Raw genomic sequence first — 16,800 nt, 5'->3', positions numbered from 1 at the left:
TCTAAATTCCTGTAGCCAGTTGTGAAGACATAAGCAAGAGAGCAAGTATGCTGGTATGGATTTGGATAAGGGTCAGTGGCACTGGGTTCTAATTCCTCTATTGACTCCCCATGTTTTTTGGATTGTCCCACAATAGCAACTCTCAGGGTACTGAAAAAGTTTGGTCCTGGCTAAATAAGAAGGATTTTAATTATGTGGATAAAACAATGCAAGAACGAAGGTGATAGTCCGATCTAATCCCAAAATGGTACTTCCTTTTATGTCCTCTTCATTGTCTCACCTTCCATCATCTTAATTATTTTTTAAAAGGCTGAGGGTAGAATTGGGCGAGGTTCATCCGAATAACCCGCTAAATGAGGAAATAAAAGCAGGGAAAAGAAATGAAAGTGGCGGGTAGCTCTGTGCATTCATGTCACACAGCTTTATCAAATTATTCCACAATGGCAGCCACACAAGTGATGGAATTTCAATTAAAGTATGACAGTTTTCAGAATTTGTTTCTGCTCGCCAGAGACTACGTGAGAGCTACGTTTCATGGACTGGAAAAGGGGGCGGGGGGCTTTTGCCAGCTGAAATGGACGGTGAGGAGAGTCTACTATGTTTTTTTTTTTATTATTTTCAAACCATCTACCCCATTCTCCATCGATGGTGAATGACTTACTAAAACACTTTTGTTCAGAGGCACTTTGCAGTTAGAGCCTAAGAGGCAGAAGAAAGAAAAAAATAAATATAAAAAACAGGGGTGTTATGAAGAAGGTCTTCAAAGAAAGAAGTCAAAAATGGAGACTTTGGTTGATAGCCCCGTTCCAAGAACAATTACGCTTCCTGCTGTGCAAAATACAAGGCTGCAAGAGATAAGTGCAAGGAAGACAGGCCTGGCCAGACTGGTGGCTACAAGTAAACAGGGAGGTTTCAGACACACACACACACACGCACACACATCAAACTATTACACTATTTTACAATGTATGCATGTGTGAGCTAACTAGATAGATTGATCTTAATCTTGAAATTATTTTATTCTGACTGTTTAGCTTTATTGAGCCAATCTGGGCCTCCACTTGTTTGTCAATTTGCTTTTAGTACAAAATTGAGATTTTCAGACAAAGACACATCTAGCAAAATAAACATGGATCAGGTGGTTTCGAAACACGTTTTCCACAGTGAAAACTGCAATCTGCTCCATGAAAATGTATTCGGCAGCAACCATGTACGATTTCTACATTTCTGCTAATTTATCACAATATCAACAAGAGCAGCAGCAGGGTAGCTTGCTCTGGTTTTTATTTCTTCGTTATTTCACAGCCCACTGAGCTGCCAACTGATTAACGGTGTCCTGCGTTAAACTCGTGCCGCAGAACAGAATTGTGGGATTCTGAAATGTGCAGCTTTGAAGCAGCATCTCAGACAGACAGAACCCCACCACTGGGCTCTATCTGTCTGTGAAGCTAATATTTAAACATTTAGCGTCACTGTGCTTCATCCGGGGAGTTTTCTGCTTCACTGCTGCAGATGCATGAATTTGACCTTTTCAAATATCAGTGTGGTAGTGTTAGCTTGTAGCTTTAGCATAGGTTGCTTGTGGCATCCTTCTGCATTCCTGTCCATCTGCCTAATGGGGAAAGTACCTCTAGACAACTCTGTATGTGGGCTTGAGAGGGCAGCTCATGTTTTTTTTTTTTTTTCTGAATGTTCTCACCATCTTGGCAGAGCTCAAAACTTGAATGAAATAGATTAAATCAATGCATATCATGTGCCATAAGTCACTCAGTCGTCATAAGCTATTTTGCAAAGAATTGACAAGAATTGTATGTTGTAGATGTGTAAAACTGGCAGTCAAATAATCGAGATTACCTCTAGCTTAAGTTCAACATGTGAACACGTTTGTGAGCAGTTGCATAGCGTTTTTTTTTTTTTTTTTGTTTTGTTTTGTTTTTGCCATTGGCATGCACAGAACCTACAACGAAATGAGGATTATTTGAAATAAAACTAAAGATTTGCATTTGGTGTCCATTTTTTTTTTTTTTTTAATTTTCCCCAAACTCGTATTGGGATTTGCAAAGGGGAAAGAATTCTATTACAAAGTGCAGTGACATTGCCTCGTAGCAATTTCACGACTGAGGAATGCATTTAATAGGGGACAGATTTTTCATAATTTGGAAGTGTTTTCCTGAAGTCGCGCCAGAATTGAAGCATGCTGTCCCTTCAAATGTTCAAAGGGAGATGTTTAAATTTAGACGTAAAGTCGGGACTACAGCGTGCGAACCGATCTGGCATCACCCTGGTGTAAATATATTCTCCTCTTTATTCCTCCTATGTTCTCCCGCCCCTTTGTATAAATCAAAATTAAATTTCCAGATTGCTGCAAGGTTAGGAGTCAATGTTTAAATTCTGCCTAACCCCGGCATTCTCTCTCCACTCAATCAGCAATTATAGCGAGCCTCTTTGAAGAAGCCAGGCGGAACTAAAATGACTTTTCATGTCCGGTATAATGACTGCCATTTGGAAGAAGACATGGGGAGAGAGGGCGAGAAAGACCGAGCTTCAGTGGGAGGGGGAGAAAGAAAGAAGAAAAAAGGAAAGTGTGGAGGGAGGGAGCAGTTAGAAAGGGGAGAAGTGGGAACAATCGGAGACGAAAATGGCTTAGGTCACCTTTGGTTGTGCCCATGCAGCCCAAACCAAGCCATCTTTCATTGCTCACGTATGAATTTGCCACGTTTGAACTCCTTCCTTTGTTGTCGGCGCCTCGTAGTGCAACTTTCTCCCTCCTCTCACTCAATTTCCCTCCCCTCTTATTTGCTGTTTGCTACCATTCGTTTGCCTCTGGGAGCTCAGCTGCGCAACTGTGGATTACAGGATGAACGGCACAAAGAGAGACGCCGTATATCTCTTTAAGGGTGCCAAAGGCCAGAGATGAGCCCCTTCACCTGGACTGGCATCCGGCTATCTTTCACGCTTCCCACGCTAATGAGGCCAGACAGTTGGGGATGAAGTTATAGTGCCGACTGGATGCTGTGCTGGTAATCTATTATTTAGAGTCTCGTGGGGGAGCCTGGTCTCAAGAATTTCATGCATGCGTTTTGCAAAGCAAATGTTTGCCCAGGGGGAACGTGGCTCTGTGTGGGAAAGTAATGAGTGAGTATTAGACATTAATGTGAGCTGCAGCTTTTCTTGTCCCGTCTCTTCCGCCAACCTGCCAAAACCTGCAAAGAAACATTTAAAAATTTTTTAGACAAGAATAGAAACAGTTGCTGATTTGGACACACTAGCAATGCTGACACCTCTAGTCTTTTTGTTATTTTTATTTTTTGTCTTTCCTTTTTCGTTATAGTGTCGGGATATTTTAAGGATGATGACTCAAGATTGTGTTTGGGTCTTCAGACAGAAGAACAAGTACATCTGGCACATCCCTTTTCATGTATATTTTAGGAACTATTTCAGAGGGGTTTCTTAGAGTTGCATCACCCTGTTACAGTTGACACTATGCAGATGGGACTTGTTTATATTTAGGCAGGCCAAAAGAATATGCCATACATGACCCCTTCACAATGTATTTATAGCCTCAATATCTTTAGATGTGTATATTCCAACACAGAACCATTCATGTAGAGTGGGTATTTACAGATAAATGACCTAAGGCTGATCATTAAACACAGAGTTGGGATTCTGGCAACATTTACAAGTCCCAAGGAGCAATTAACTATATTTGGCCGTGGAGATTCGCAAATCCGCTGGGAGGGAAGACGGCAGCGGTTAAACATAGAGTGTCGGTTTTAGCCAGAGTTGTTGAGCAGACTTAAGTTACGCTAATATGAAGTTCATGCAGAATGGCTCAAGACGGCGGATATAGCACCGAGTTACGGGCCGCATAAAAACGCTTTGCATACAAATCCGCATGAAGTCGCAAAGTTATTCATGTCTCGATGTATACCAAGGATCAACATCGTGATAAATTCAATGTGAAGATTTTGTGGCGGTGGGAAATGATTTATGAAGGAGGCTGAAGCTGCTTGAAGGTCAAGTGTGTAGGTTGTGCTGCTATCTAGTGGTCAAAATCACACTTAAATGGAATAGTAACTGCCTGAAATTAAAGTGATGATAAAAATATAAAAAATAAAAAAAATAAACCCGTTTGTGTTGACATTTAGAGGCCTACCTTTGTATTTAACTTTCCAACATGAGGAAGATGTACAAAAAATGACATTGAGCATATTGGATTACAATGTTTTATGAAAACAGTTGTCATTTGACTTTATCCATCCAAACACTGGATGTCCACAGAGATCACTACTTTATGGCTATTTCAGGCTGCTGGCATTGAATTGCCTTTCTGTATGTAGACCAGAAACAGGAACTGTCCAAATTCAACCTGATCAAAGTTATTGAAAATCAAATTTAATTAGCTCATTTCACCAACCCGAGCATTTTTTCAAGCACATTTAAACAATGGAGGAAGTTCTTCTGTTTAATGTTTCGCAAAGATCCGTTTGTTGCTGTAAAACCAAAAAAAAAAGATATTTCAACGTCAAATGGGTTACTCCAGGTGTCACATTTTTTACATGTCTTATGTAGTGTTTTGATTTTGAAACAGAGCTTGATTTATCTAGTTTATTTACCATTCTTTTTATCAGACTATCACAAGTTACCAAACTGTAAAAGCTGGTTAATCAGTACAATGGAGAAAACTTTGATCTCTCAGGCATCTCATTAAAAGGACTTTAAGCCATCAAAGAAAAGTTTTGCAGTTTTTTTTTTTTTTAAAGTAGATTTGAAAACTGGAAAAAATGTAAATTTTAGATTGTAGAATGGCTCAGCATGAGGGGAAAAAAGCCTTGTCTAAATATTTACATTTTTACGTTATTCCTTCTTTCATGAATAAAATGACAGTTCTGAATCTTACAAAACAATAAATATGTTTTGAATTGATTTTATAATTGGATTATGTATCTTGCCTTTTATCCAAAACTTATGTTTAAGTCTAACTCATTCACGGTTTAGGGGTTTGAGTTGCTGACACAGGTTAACCCACACTTACAATAATACAAGGGGGGGGAGAGAGGGAGGAACCGCTAGACATCCCTAGCTGAGCTTTAAATAATTCGCCTTTAAGATTATTTAAAGCCTACATTCAAGCACAGTTAGGAGACTGTCTTAAATGAGAACTTCTGTGACCTCTTGTCGAAACAATTTCCATCAAATTCCTCTTGCGGTCGAGGGGAAGTCGATGTCAGGTGCAGTGCACTGTAATCCTAGGTCCCAAGCCTGCCTCCACCTACCTTGTCTCCGCATGTTTTCTCTCATGTCTGTGTACCCTAAAGAAACATTCCAGGAGTGTTTTAGGCCTTCTTGCAACTGGACACCATCGCATCATTTTGTGTGCTTGGGTCAAACTGTGAGAAAAGGAGAATTTGTACGGGAATCAGAATGCTTTTCTCTGCCCGCCTACTTTTTGTTGCTTCACTCTCATCTCTCTGAGTTTAATATTACATGCTTATTAGATTACGTCATGAATTCCTGCAATTAAACATGAGCCCAGTTTCCCAGGTTAAAAAAAGGCTTTTAAAAACCTTATTTGATACGAATGAAATGGAAATTGGGGTGGGGGGGAGGAAGCGCAAGATGGCTGGTACTGAAACTGAGATGAGGATCAGAGAAAGCTTGAAGTAAAAATAAACGTTCTGCAATGTTTGCCGCTGAAACTGAGATTGATGCACACTTTGAAATGAGAAATTGACTGCAAACATCCATATTTTGATGGGTTGCCTCTGGCCTATGAGGAAAAGGTGTCATTTACAACACCCTTAATTGTAGAATTATTAAACCAATGAGACAGTTAATGCACTTTTGAAAAATTAATACTATTCGGCTGGATGACATTTTAGCTGCCAAAGCTGGAATGTGGCCCTCGAGCTTTAATATTCAAATGAATTTCCCTTTTTGCTGCGGCTGCTTTTTATTCTTGTGACAGTCCTGGAAGAGTGAGTGCGTGTGTGTGTGGGTGTGTGTGTTCCTCAGTGCTGTGTCACAGTCAATACGAGGGTTCATTTGGTAGCCATGAAAACACATTACAATGTAATCCCTTCTTTTCCATCTTCCCACCCTCCGCCGTTTATTTGGACACCGTCCCGGCCGTCCATTGTGATAATCTACAGACAAAGCTAGCAGCTAGCCTTGTTGTCGTCCTGCTCCTCCGCTTGGACTGCCAGTCTGCATAGCACTGCACCGGGGAATTAACCTCTGCTGCTGCTGCTGCTGCTTTGATATTGTGTGCAATTTTTTATTTTATTTTATTTTATTTTTTTAAACAGCCACTCCAACGGAGCTGCGAGGAGTGGCGGTACTGTAAATGTTGCCAAATTACTGACAGTTTTGCTCCAAGTCCAAGTGCTTAAAACAGAAAAACGGGGAAAGCAGAGATAAACAGCTCGCCCTCTTTTTGCTTGTGGCTGCCTCCAGAGCAACCTTTACAGAAATAAAAGGGCATGACATTTTTTTTTTTTTTTTAAGACAAGTTAGCTGACTCCAAAGTGGGAAGTTAAATAACAGAGTGTAGTTCATTGAACAGGACATTACCACACTGTCAGTGTGTGACCTTTCCCATTTGTTCTGACAGGACAGGGCTTCACTCTGTCAGAATGGTCCATGTCGTTTCAGAAGAGATTCTCCCGTCTGAAACGACAGTCCCTTCCTGTCCGCTTTCGTGTGTTTTTTTTATTTTATTTATTTCTCTCTCTCCCTTCGTTTTCATATCTACCATCTGCAGTGACTGCATGACGCCCCAGCTTTTGTGTCATCCGTGAAAACGCTCACGCGCACACTGGCCGGGAAAGAACAGGAGGGAGAGAGAAAGAAGGAGAGTTTATCTTCATTCTTCATCTGTGCCTCGGACGTCATTAACTCAACATTCAAAGAAATCTAGTTGTTTTCTCTTGGGGAGGCTAAAAAGTGTTGGTAGTTATTTTTATGTGGCTGGATTTTCATGAATGTTTAAGTCAGACTGTTTAAAATTTTCTTTGTAGTACTGAATGACTCCTACTTAAAGTATTTATGTGCTGTTTTATAGGTTTAATGATCATTTATTAAGAGCTAAAAGACTTGCCAATAGCACAATTAATGAACATTATTCTTGTAATCTGAGGTAACCTGAGAAATTACATTTCTAGCACTTTCTTGCACAATTTGATATAATAAAGATATCCAGGTTTTTATTAGATACGTGCTGTTCAATTATTGCTCTGACTGTAGATTTAAGCAAGCTTAGGCAAGTGGCTATTATGATCTTATTTAAGAAGATCAACATACATCTTCTTGTTGAGTTGCAAGTTTTGTTCAGCCTCTTTTGAAGAGTGACTTACATAAGTTAAAAGTGAAATATCGTCCCATATCATAACTGTTGGAAAACGAGAATTTATATATTATTAATTGAAAGTTCCAAAAGCGATTTTGAGAAATCAGTTTGCTCCTCAGAAACTTAAGACTCCAATAGTTTTCCAATCAGTCGTGTGAGTACAGAATTGAATACAGGATATCTGGATTGATTGCAGCTTTTGTGACTGTAGAATTTTCAAAAAATACGAGTGAATGCTTTTGCCCCCTTTTTACAAGATTTTTTTAGTATCTTCGCTATCTATGCAATAACAGCTTGGAGGGAAAAGCAGGAAATATTTGACGAATTATGTCCATGATGACGTGATGGTAATATGAGGATTCAAAATTAAGTTTTTGTAAGCACAGAGATGTGAGAAACTATTTGAAAGGAATCTGTTTTTTGCTTTTTTTTCTGCAACATGTTGAGACATGTTTTGGAGTCTTTATTGAGGCTGTGGGAAAGCGAGAAAGAGCAAGACTTTTAGCTGATACCCTAACATGACAAGAGTGCTGGAAAGTTGTACTGTTTGATTCTTTTGAGCTTTCAACCTCTCAGCCTCTGTCACTGAGCAGTGATCCTTTTGGAAGTAAAACTTTAAGGGAAAATAGATTTTCTTTAGGCTAACAAAGCTGGTCGTGTTAGAAGATGCTACGAATGGTTAAAATGTGCTCTGTCACACACGGTGTTATGACACTCACACAGTAATAAAATGGCAAAATATTTTCTGTGTCATTCTTATACCTTCTTATATTGCAGTTTGCATCGCCTCAAAACTCTGGTTCAGCTATGGATTAAATTACACATATGCTTCAAATACATTTACTTTATAGCAGTTTTTATGAGCTCCAATAGTTACGACACCAGTGATTCTGTTGAAAACAATTACCCACTCTCAATAAATGTGGTCAAATTAAAGTTTTTCCGTGTGACTTCATGCTGCTGGAATAAAAAAGAAGCCCAAAAGATTTATTTTACACATCCCTACCTGGGGTGGTAATAGCTGTGGAGAGTATGGTAAAACTTGATTTAAAAACCTTCATCTTTTTAGAATATCTTTGTTTTTTTGGGGGGCGGGGGAGGACACAAAAAAACCCACCCTAAATCCCTGAGTTAGGTGCCACGTCTGTGCAGATAACACTTACTTTTATGACCTATAGGCACATTTTCAGTGACACTTTTGGCATTTTACCGGAGGACTGAATTTAATTTCTGACTTCATTAAATCCAAGGGTAAAAATCTACAGCATCTCTGCATAAAAGCACAGCAGGAGAGGTGATTATCTTTGTAAATTAGCTCACTCATTTAGGGCTGTGTGGATGCAGATGCCTTCCGTTCAATGGAAGCCTATTATTCCAAACGACTCTCATTAAGCCGCAGTGAAATAAGGCAAGCTGTGGAAGCAGTGAAATAAAATCTTTAGACTGGCTGCGCGGAGAAAAAGGCTCCACCGTCTTCATTAAGAGGCCTGACGTCAGGAGTGAAATGCTGAAAACGACGCGGCGTAGAAAGGAAAAATTGTATGCGGCTGATTTCTGCCTCTTGTGCCCTATAGGTGGTTATTTGCTGTTTGCGCTCGGAGCCGAGGAAACTGACAATGCAGTCTGATCTTAATGAGTGAGTTTAATAAAAAACCCAACACCGAGGAGCATGAGTCACAGCTGATCTGTAATTTCTGTATTTCATTGCAGACCTGCTGTTTAGATGCTTTTTTTTCGTTTCCCCCCCCTTTCTGTTTTTGTTTGAATGGCATTCATCACAAGCCATTTTCCTGTTCAGTCAAGCTGTGCTGCGCTCACATTTACACGACATAAAGAGAGCCAGATCACAGTTTCTCATGACAGCAGTTCCCACAGTTAGTCATGAAGCTCGTCTATCCATCCACCTACTGCAGCTTCAATTTAGTCTGTATGGAGCTAAATTGAAGAACATGATCTTTTAACATCCCTGCTTCCTGATGACCTTCTTATTATTTCTCGCTCTATCCCTGTAGTTGCTGGTGGAGACTAGATGAGGTCAGTTACTGGTATGTTAGCAGTGTTCGAAACATTTCTAATTGTTTCTGGTACCTGACTTTATACATGTTAGGTAGCCATATGCTAAAAGAAAAAGTTTCAGTCAGTCTGCACCCTCCTTGACAACTGACCAATGGTTGGAAGAAGTTGGCGAGTGACGCCAATAACTAATATCTACTAACTGGAGTTTGCTCATTGTTGTTTTGGTTTGATCAGGAGAGGCGTCTCATTTTGATCACCCAAACAGAAATCAAAAAGTGTGCAGGGTGTTATTTGAAATCTTCATAACAAACGTCTAATCCAACACTACCAGGGATTTGAGTATGTTTATGATAAGTTATCTCTATAATTGTTCAACATGTCTGTCGAGCAAAATGAACTGATACAAAACACCTGAAACTGTTTGTCTACAGATAAGATAAAGAAGCATAAAATCATTAAATGAGGTTATAAATTTGTGATCGGGCAAACTGACCTGCAGCTAAATAAAAAAATAAAAAAAGACTAAATCAAACAGTGATTGTATTATGAGGAGGTCAAAGAACTAATAAACACAGTTTGTGTTGTGGATAACACAAGGATTACATATAAGAATAAGTAAAAAAGACAGATGAAAGTTGAGTTAAAATGTGAAATATCACAATTTAAAATTAAGTTCAAAAGTAAAAGTATTATTATGCCTAAACAGATGCAACAAATTTAAGATTTTGTACCACATGTTAAAACTTTTCTCGTCAAAATAAACTTTAGAAGTTCAACTAAATACATTTTTGCTTTTAAATGGACCAACATTCCCTATTACTCCAGTGGCATAGGGTTATACTTGTTTTGCTTTATGTTTAATAGAGAAAGTTTATATATGTAAGACTAGGTCAGCCGGTGTTTTTAGCAACCAGAATTAAGAACCTTAAAATCTGTTCAGCATTACATTCACAGTATTCCCTGTCAATAGCAACCAGGAAGTGGTAAATGTTGTAGTTCAGATAGTTGAAGCACTATCTTAAGAATGGTGCTTCAAATAGATAAAAAAGAAAGAGTGTCAGTTTTCTGAATTTGTGGCAAAATCGATAGGAATGCAGAATGAAGGTCTTTTTGTAGCATAAAATTGATCTTTGAAGTAATATTAAAATCTCGTCTCGTTCTTGTGAACTCAATATCGTGTCTCGTCTTGTGAGTTAACATCAATAAGAATCAGAAATAGCACCAACATTTTTCCTCTGTTTTGAAGTACTCACTGCCAGTATTTGGAGATGAATTCTGTTTGGGTTTTACTACCAATCTTTAACACTTTTAGATTTTTTTTTTTCCTTATTGAAAACAAATGTCATCAACAGCTGCATTTCTGTAAGCTAAGAAGTGCATTCATCAATCATTCATTACTGGTCGTTTTGGAGTCAGTTGTAAAAACTATAGAACATCTTTGGTTGTTCTATGATGAACCCAGCAAAGGGCCCTGGGACTCTGCTGCATCTAGATGTGTTTTTTCGTCTCCTGAGTTGTTTTACACCGGGGGGGAGCACGGCTAGAAGGAGCGAGCAGAGAAGAGAGATTAGATGAACTCTTGTCGGACGAGGGTAAATACTGATGGGCTTCCATATTCCCCATTGGCCTCACAGGAGCAGGTGGCCTCCATTTGCATCCTCCTTCCTCTCCCTTGTTCGTTTATATAGTACAATGGCTGCAGGTGGAGATGGGATGACTGTCAAATCTGCCTAATGTTGTTCTGCGTTTCTTTAGCATGCTCCGGCGTACGCATGAATCACAAAAACACAGCAAAAAGGGAAGTGTTTATAGAGCGTTGCCCAGTTTATTACTGCTCAACGATAACCCCCATCCATACATCCATGCACTGCTTGGCAGCGGCCCTAAACAGCGGTAGTTTGTGCAAAGTGATGGAACGCAGACATTAAAATTCGATCTCTTGCATCAGTACATTCGGCGCTGGTCAGAATGGCAACTATAAATTGCTGGCCATTATTTTCCATTACCCACACTGACACCCACGGCCCCATCATCTCTTTCCATTTTTTTAAGCCCCCTCCACCCCAGCCTGCCCACCACCACCTCTTTGTCACAGTTGCGCCACATTTCCAGAGCCGTTTCATTTTTAAATTGTCCCCCAAAATACGATAACAACGCAGTCCAGCAAATCTCGGGACAGAGGCGATCTTATTAATAGCTGAGCCACGATAACAGAAACTGTCCAGGTCCTCAGTTGTTATCTCCATCTTCAGGCACATCCTTTGCAGCGCCTTGAGAGGGGGAACGCGCCGCAGCGGGTGCAAAGGGGGCAACAACTTGGCGGCATGTCGATGGTATGCTGAGCAAGAGTAACGCCTTGAATCCTAAACGGAGGGAAAATATTCCTCTATCAGGGGTCTGGTGGTAGACAAAATGACTTATACAGCACAAATATGAATGAATCTGTATGTTGAGCTTCTGATGATTTTGTTGGAATGATTGGACTGCAGAAGCATTAACTAGGTATAAGTTTGAATTTACTGTAGATATTGTCTTTCCCTGATAAAGATTTATAGCCATTTGAGTGTTTTTTTAAGCCATCCTGATACATTTATGGGCAGACATTTGACCCCTCCTCTTTGTTGAATTAGTAGAGTTTAATTAAATTGTTTAATTTCTTGGAACAGACCCGTCTTTTTGTAATAGTCTGGGAATTTTCAAGGTAAGGGATTGGGAAGGCCATTCCAGGAACTTTAGTGACTCTCTTTTTATCAATCCCGAAACCAGTTTTTGATCTGTGTTGGCAATCATTTTTGTTTGAACCTCACTGTTCCAGTATCAACCACGTTGCTCTCAATTTGAAGTGCAGTCCTGACTACTTTGTCATCTGCTGACGCCACTGGGACCGCGAAGATGAAACTTTAATTCCTCTGACAGCTTCTAACGCATTTTACCTTGACAATAATGCTGCATATTAGTTTTGGAACAGCGCTAGAGTATCAGTAATTTCCAGTTAATTGGTTTAAACTTTAGAGGATCTTGATCTTCTTGGAAAACAAAATCCTAACAGGTTTTGTTTAAAGTCCATGTAGCGATAGACCTCTACAAAAGTTGTATAAGTAAATGTCAAGAACTCGCACTAACGTGTAAATGTTTAAACCAATTGCATCTGGAGCTTTTAATAATGGTTTCCACAACTCTAATTCTTTGATCTTCAGTTCCTTCAGCAGTTCAAATAAGTCATTAAAGGCACCAAATTAATATGGCATTCATATCCATGTTGGGTGTTTGCATTTTCCTGACTCCAACTGGAAAAGCTTGGGTTCCAAAGGAAATTAGTAGTTGGCACAAAGGAATGTTGTTTATGCAAGATTTAATAAGAGGAAATAAGAATTAATAGGGAAAAAAGCTAAATTGGATATAATTATCTAGAGCTGGATTTCACAACCGTAGACTACAGATCAAGCAGGAAATGTGGGGAGAATACAAAGCGACGCTCTGGTCAGCTGCCAGCCAACATCAGGGATAACAGATGCACGACACGAGCGGCAGATATGACACTGTTATCATTTGCTCATTTTGCAAAATAATGGCAGCTGTCCCAAAGCAGGCAAGCGCTGGCAGGAATACAGTCGACGAGCTCGCCGTAGTACCTCCACCTGACGGGTTGAAACATGAGCTGGCTTGGCTGGTGATGAACTCCGTCCGCGCGGAACGAAGGCGTCTCTTGTTTTTGCCGAACGCCGAGTTCAAAAGGGCGGAAGAGCGAAGTGGATCGACGAAAGCAGTCCCGCTGCTGAGCTTTTGTTTTGACAGAAACAAATTGTTGTGACACTGCAGAAGCTCCTTCTCTTAGTTCTTAATGAGTTTATGGGTAATCAATATGCTTTTCTTGTTTGCCGACATGTGACCCAGGAGGAGGTCCTGAGGATGCCGCAGTTGACTGGGTCAGTGAGGATTGGTAGTCATTTGCTCATGCTGAGGCATTTATGATTCCCTGTTTTTATGCAAAGGGTGGAGGAAGCCAGGAAATGAAATCTGTATGAAGCCTCAGCCTTCTGTGGAGCCTACAAAGGAGGGTCACAATAGTGAAGCATATACATTTTACAAATGCATTAAAAACAAAGTTTTATACTTTAAGAAAGAATTTGACTTTTGGATCATTTCACAATGTTTTATGTTGCTCTTCTCATAGGTTTTTCTTTCCCTTAACTTTTCATTAATACAATTCTTGTGGAGGAGAATGCCTGTGTGCTTAACTGTGAATTCTGATGCTTTCTGAATTTATAATATATATTGGTCCAATTTAACATTCTAAATGTTGAGGCTTTGATAGCTGAAAAGCAGATGTAATTATCTGAAGTAAACAACTGAAAGACATCATTCAGGTAGCGAGTCCATCCGAGTATTTCCTTTCTCTCTGGAAAGAAATTTTTTCTTGTGCATCAAAGCTCGTTAGTGCAACTCTCCTTGCATGATGGATTCTGGCCTCCCGTTGCAGGTCAAAGCACTTGACCTCGCCCTTTCCGAAGACTTACTGCCCCCCCCCACTCCGGCCATGATTTTTATTCAGCACCATTGAGTAACGGCAGCGGGTGTTTGACCCGGATCGATGCGGCTCTGCCAAGGCATATTTCATTGAGAGACCCGCGGGCCCATTGAGAAACACGGATCGAGGGTGCCGGATGTTTTCTGATTCATGCTGCTACAGTCTCACTATATTCAACAGTCAAATCACTCTGATGAAACTGGGTTTTCTTCTCTGCAAACTGTGACTCAATGGAGCTGGCAGGGTGCAATAGAGCTGCGTTGCCATCCTCAAATAAAAGGAAAACAACATTGAGTCTTTTCTATTATGGGTCGCCCCACACAAACATGCCCTCTTCATTCAAGGCCCTCTTTTAGCCCCACACAAAGGGGGACAAAGGAGGGAGAGACTGGCATATCGGGCAAATGAAAAACAATTGGGCCAGGTGCCAAACTTAAATCAAGCGTGCGAGCTCAATAAAGCACACTGCATCGATTTGGGAGTTATTCATTATTTGTTGTGGATGTAGAGAAAGTTCCCTGGAAAATGATTCTGCCGTGCAGCTCGCACTCTGAAATAAATGGTTTGACAGCTCATCGATGACCATAGAATATGATAGTAAATAGCCTGATATGGATTTATTTCCCAGTGACCCTCGCTCACTCTCTCCCTCCTCCTTAAAGCAAGACCAAGCACTCTCCTGTGTATTGGATTTCTTTTTTCTTTTTTTTTTTTCCCTTTTTTTGTCCAGCCTACTCTCAATTGTGAAAATGAGGATTTATTTTGCCCCCGCTGCTTGGCTTGAGAGAATGGATATACATCACATGGTGTTTAATATCTCTCGTGACAACAAACAGCCTTGCAAAAGCGGTAATATACAAGCAGCCAGCGCCTCAAAATGCAGAAATGGCAGCTTTGTTTACTGCATTCAGAATAAATGGCTGAGGCCCCGCTGTCACTCACAGATGGCACTTCCTCTGAGGAGGGAGGAAAACACACACACACACACACACAAACACGCACGCGAACACGCATACACCAAAAAACTGCAGAGCTAGTGAATCGTGGTAATGCACTGGCACGGCAGCAGCCATTTTGCACAACCTCCGGAGGCGCTGATCGTCACAGGGAGGCGTTGGCATCGTCTTGGCACCGGCCGACTGCGGGCTGTGGAGTAGTAAGTGATAGCCAAACTGGAGCTTGTCAGGCCTGACGCTTATCACTTTTGACATCTGTCCGCACCACCTCGCTCCTCTCTCCCTTCACCAGCTTGCCACATAATGCTGACCTTGGGATCGCTTTCTCAGCTGCACCGCTGCCCCAGACCTCCCGCCTGCCCTCCTCAGTCTCCGCATTTGGCACCGGTTTCATGTGCAACGGTTTGAGGCTAGCGTTTACCCTTTTAGACCTTGTCCACTGATATTGCAACACTGCTGTATTTAGATGCTTGCGCTCATCCAATTTTAGTTTGTAGCTGACAGTGTTTTCACTGTTACCCGGCATGTCTGGTAACTGCCTTGCAGAAGTATTCATGCCCTTGTCAGCTTGCTCACATTTTGTCACCTAAATTGTAAGGAAGAAAATGACAGAAGATGGTTTTCAATATATTTAACAACAAAGTTTTTGTATTCGCCTCGCTTGGCAGCAAATATGGCTCTAGTTCAGTCAGATTGGAGGAAAATTATCTGTTAACATCAAATGTCCTGTCTTGCCTCATATTTGTCCAAGATTAGCTCTGACTGCGTGCTTAGGGTTCCCATCAACTCTGACCGGCTTGCCTGTCCCATCTGAAAAAAACAAAAAAAAACACAAAAAAAAAAAACCAAGCATTTTTGTTGGGAATGTGATAAGACTCAATTTTTCAGTTTTTTGCCACCACCCTGTATCAGTATGGGAATGTGATAAGATTCAGTTTTTAATTGAATTAAAGTTTAAATTCAAGAATACTATATTTATCCCAGAGGGTAATTAAATGTTACAAGAAAGAGTTGTCGATGGTGATGCTGTGGGCAGGAAGAATCTCTGGTAGCAGTCAGTCTTGCAACAAATCTGTAGACGCTTCTGACTGACTTGCTGCAGCAGAGACCATATTACATAGTGATTTTGGATGACACCATCAGTTGATGCTAATACACCTCATTTGCTTTTGCTTCTCCTCTTTAAATCTCACCAAACCTCTATTTTCTACTCCTCTGAGATTTGGGGTTGTCTTTAAGGTATGACGCTCTGGTGTCAAAGTGTCAAGCGGAACCTCAGTTATACCGAGATTAAATTACACATGCGACAAGTTTATTTACTTAGTGAGTTCTAAGGAGATTTACTTGCATTGGTTTTTATTTAGTAACTCTAAATAATAGGGGTACATCCAAATGCACACCACACTTTTCAGATTTTTTGGATCATATTTTAAGATAAAGAAGTCCTTTTTGATCCTAGTGTTGTCAAATTACACTGACTGGTCTTAGCAGACTGATCAATATTTCATATGTAAATGTATCCTGCTGCTGCTTTATTGATAATTTGTTCAAAACAATAAATATATATAGCCCAAAAAAAGGTTTTTTTTTTTTCTTTTCACAATTATACGGTACTTTGTGTTCTATCAGATAAAATCCTAATAAATTACACTTTCTGAGACAAAGTCTATAGTTCATATTAAAGATCATGAATATTTTTGTAAATATGATTTTCTTTCACATTTTTTTCTTTTATTACAAGTATATTCCTGCGAAACTAAAATAAGCCAGGCTGGAACAAGTGAAGTTACCACACACAGCCTGAGTGTTGACAGGCTGCCAAGACATGTCAGACACGCTGCGCTGTGAGGAAGTGTCACCGTAAGCGACGTACATCGTCGTTCTTTAGGCACCTAAAGAAAAGGTCAGTATGGCAAGCACAGGCGGACGCACGCACGTCCATATGGCATCTC

At 40.3% G+C, this 16,800-nt stretch overlaps 1 protein-coding gene across 2 annotated transcripts in view; it reads left to right on the top strand.

Moving 5' to 3' along the window:
• Positions 1-16,800, top strand: part of LOC103146363 (receptor-type tyrosine-protein phosphatase delta-like) — a 187,199-nt gene that overhangs the window by 113,918 nt on the left and 56,481 nt on the right. The window contains exon 6 of one of the 2 annotated variants that reach the window (XR_001663642.1): positions 8,923-8,984. The exons of the other annotated variant lie outside the window; for it this stretch is intronic. The gene's annotated coding sequence lies outside the window, so the exon portion shown is untranslated. The remainder of the gene's footprint in view (positions 1-8,922; positions 8,985-16,800) is intronic. 2 annotated transcript variants of the gene reach the window in all.

The sequence above is a fragment of the Poecilia formosa genome, unplaced genomic scaffold (genome assembly GCF_000485575.1).
Source record: "Poecilia formosa unplaced genomic scaffold, Poecilia_formosa-5.1.2 Scaffold157, whole genome shotgun sequence".
Lineage (NCBI taxonomy): Eukaryota > Metazoa > Chordata > Actinopteri > Cyprinodontiformes > Poeciliidae > Poecilia > Poecilia formosa.
Note: the sequence above shows the minus strand (reverse complement) of the source record. Positions and strands in the feature narration are given on the sequence as shown.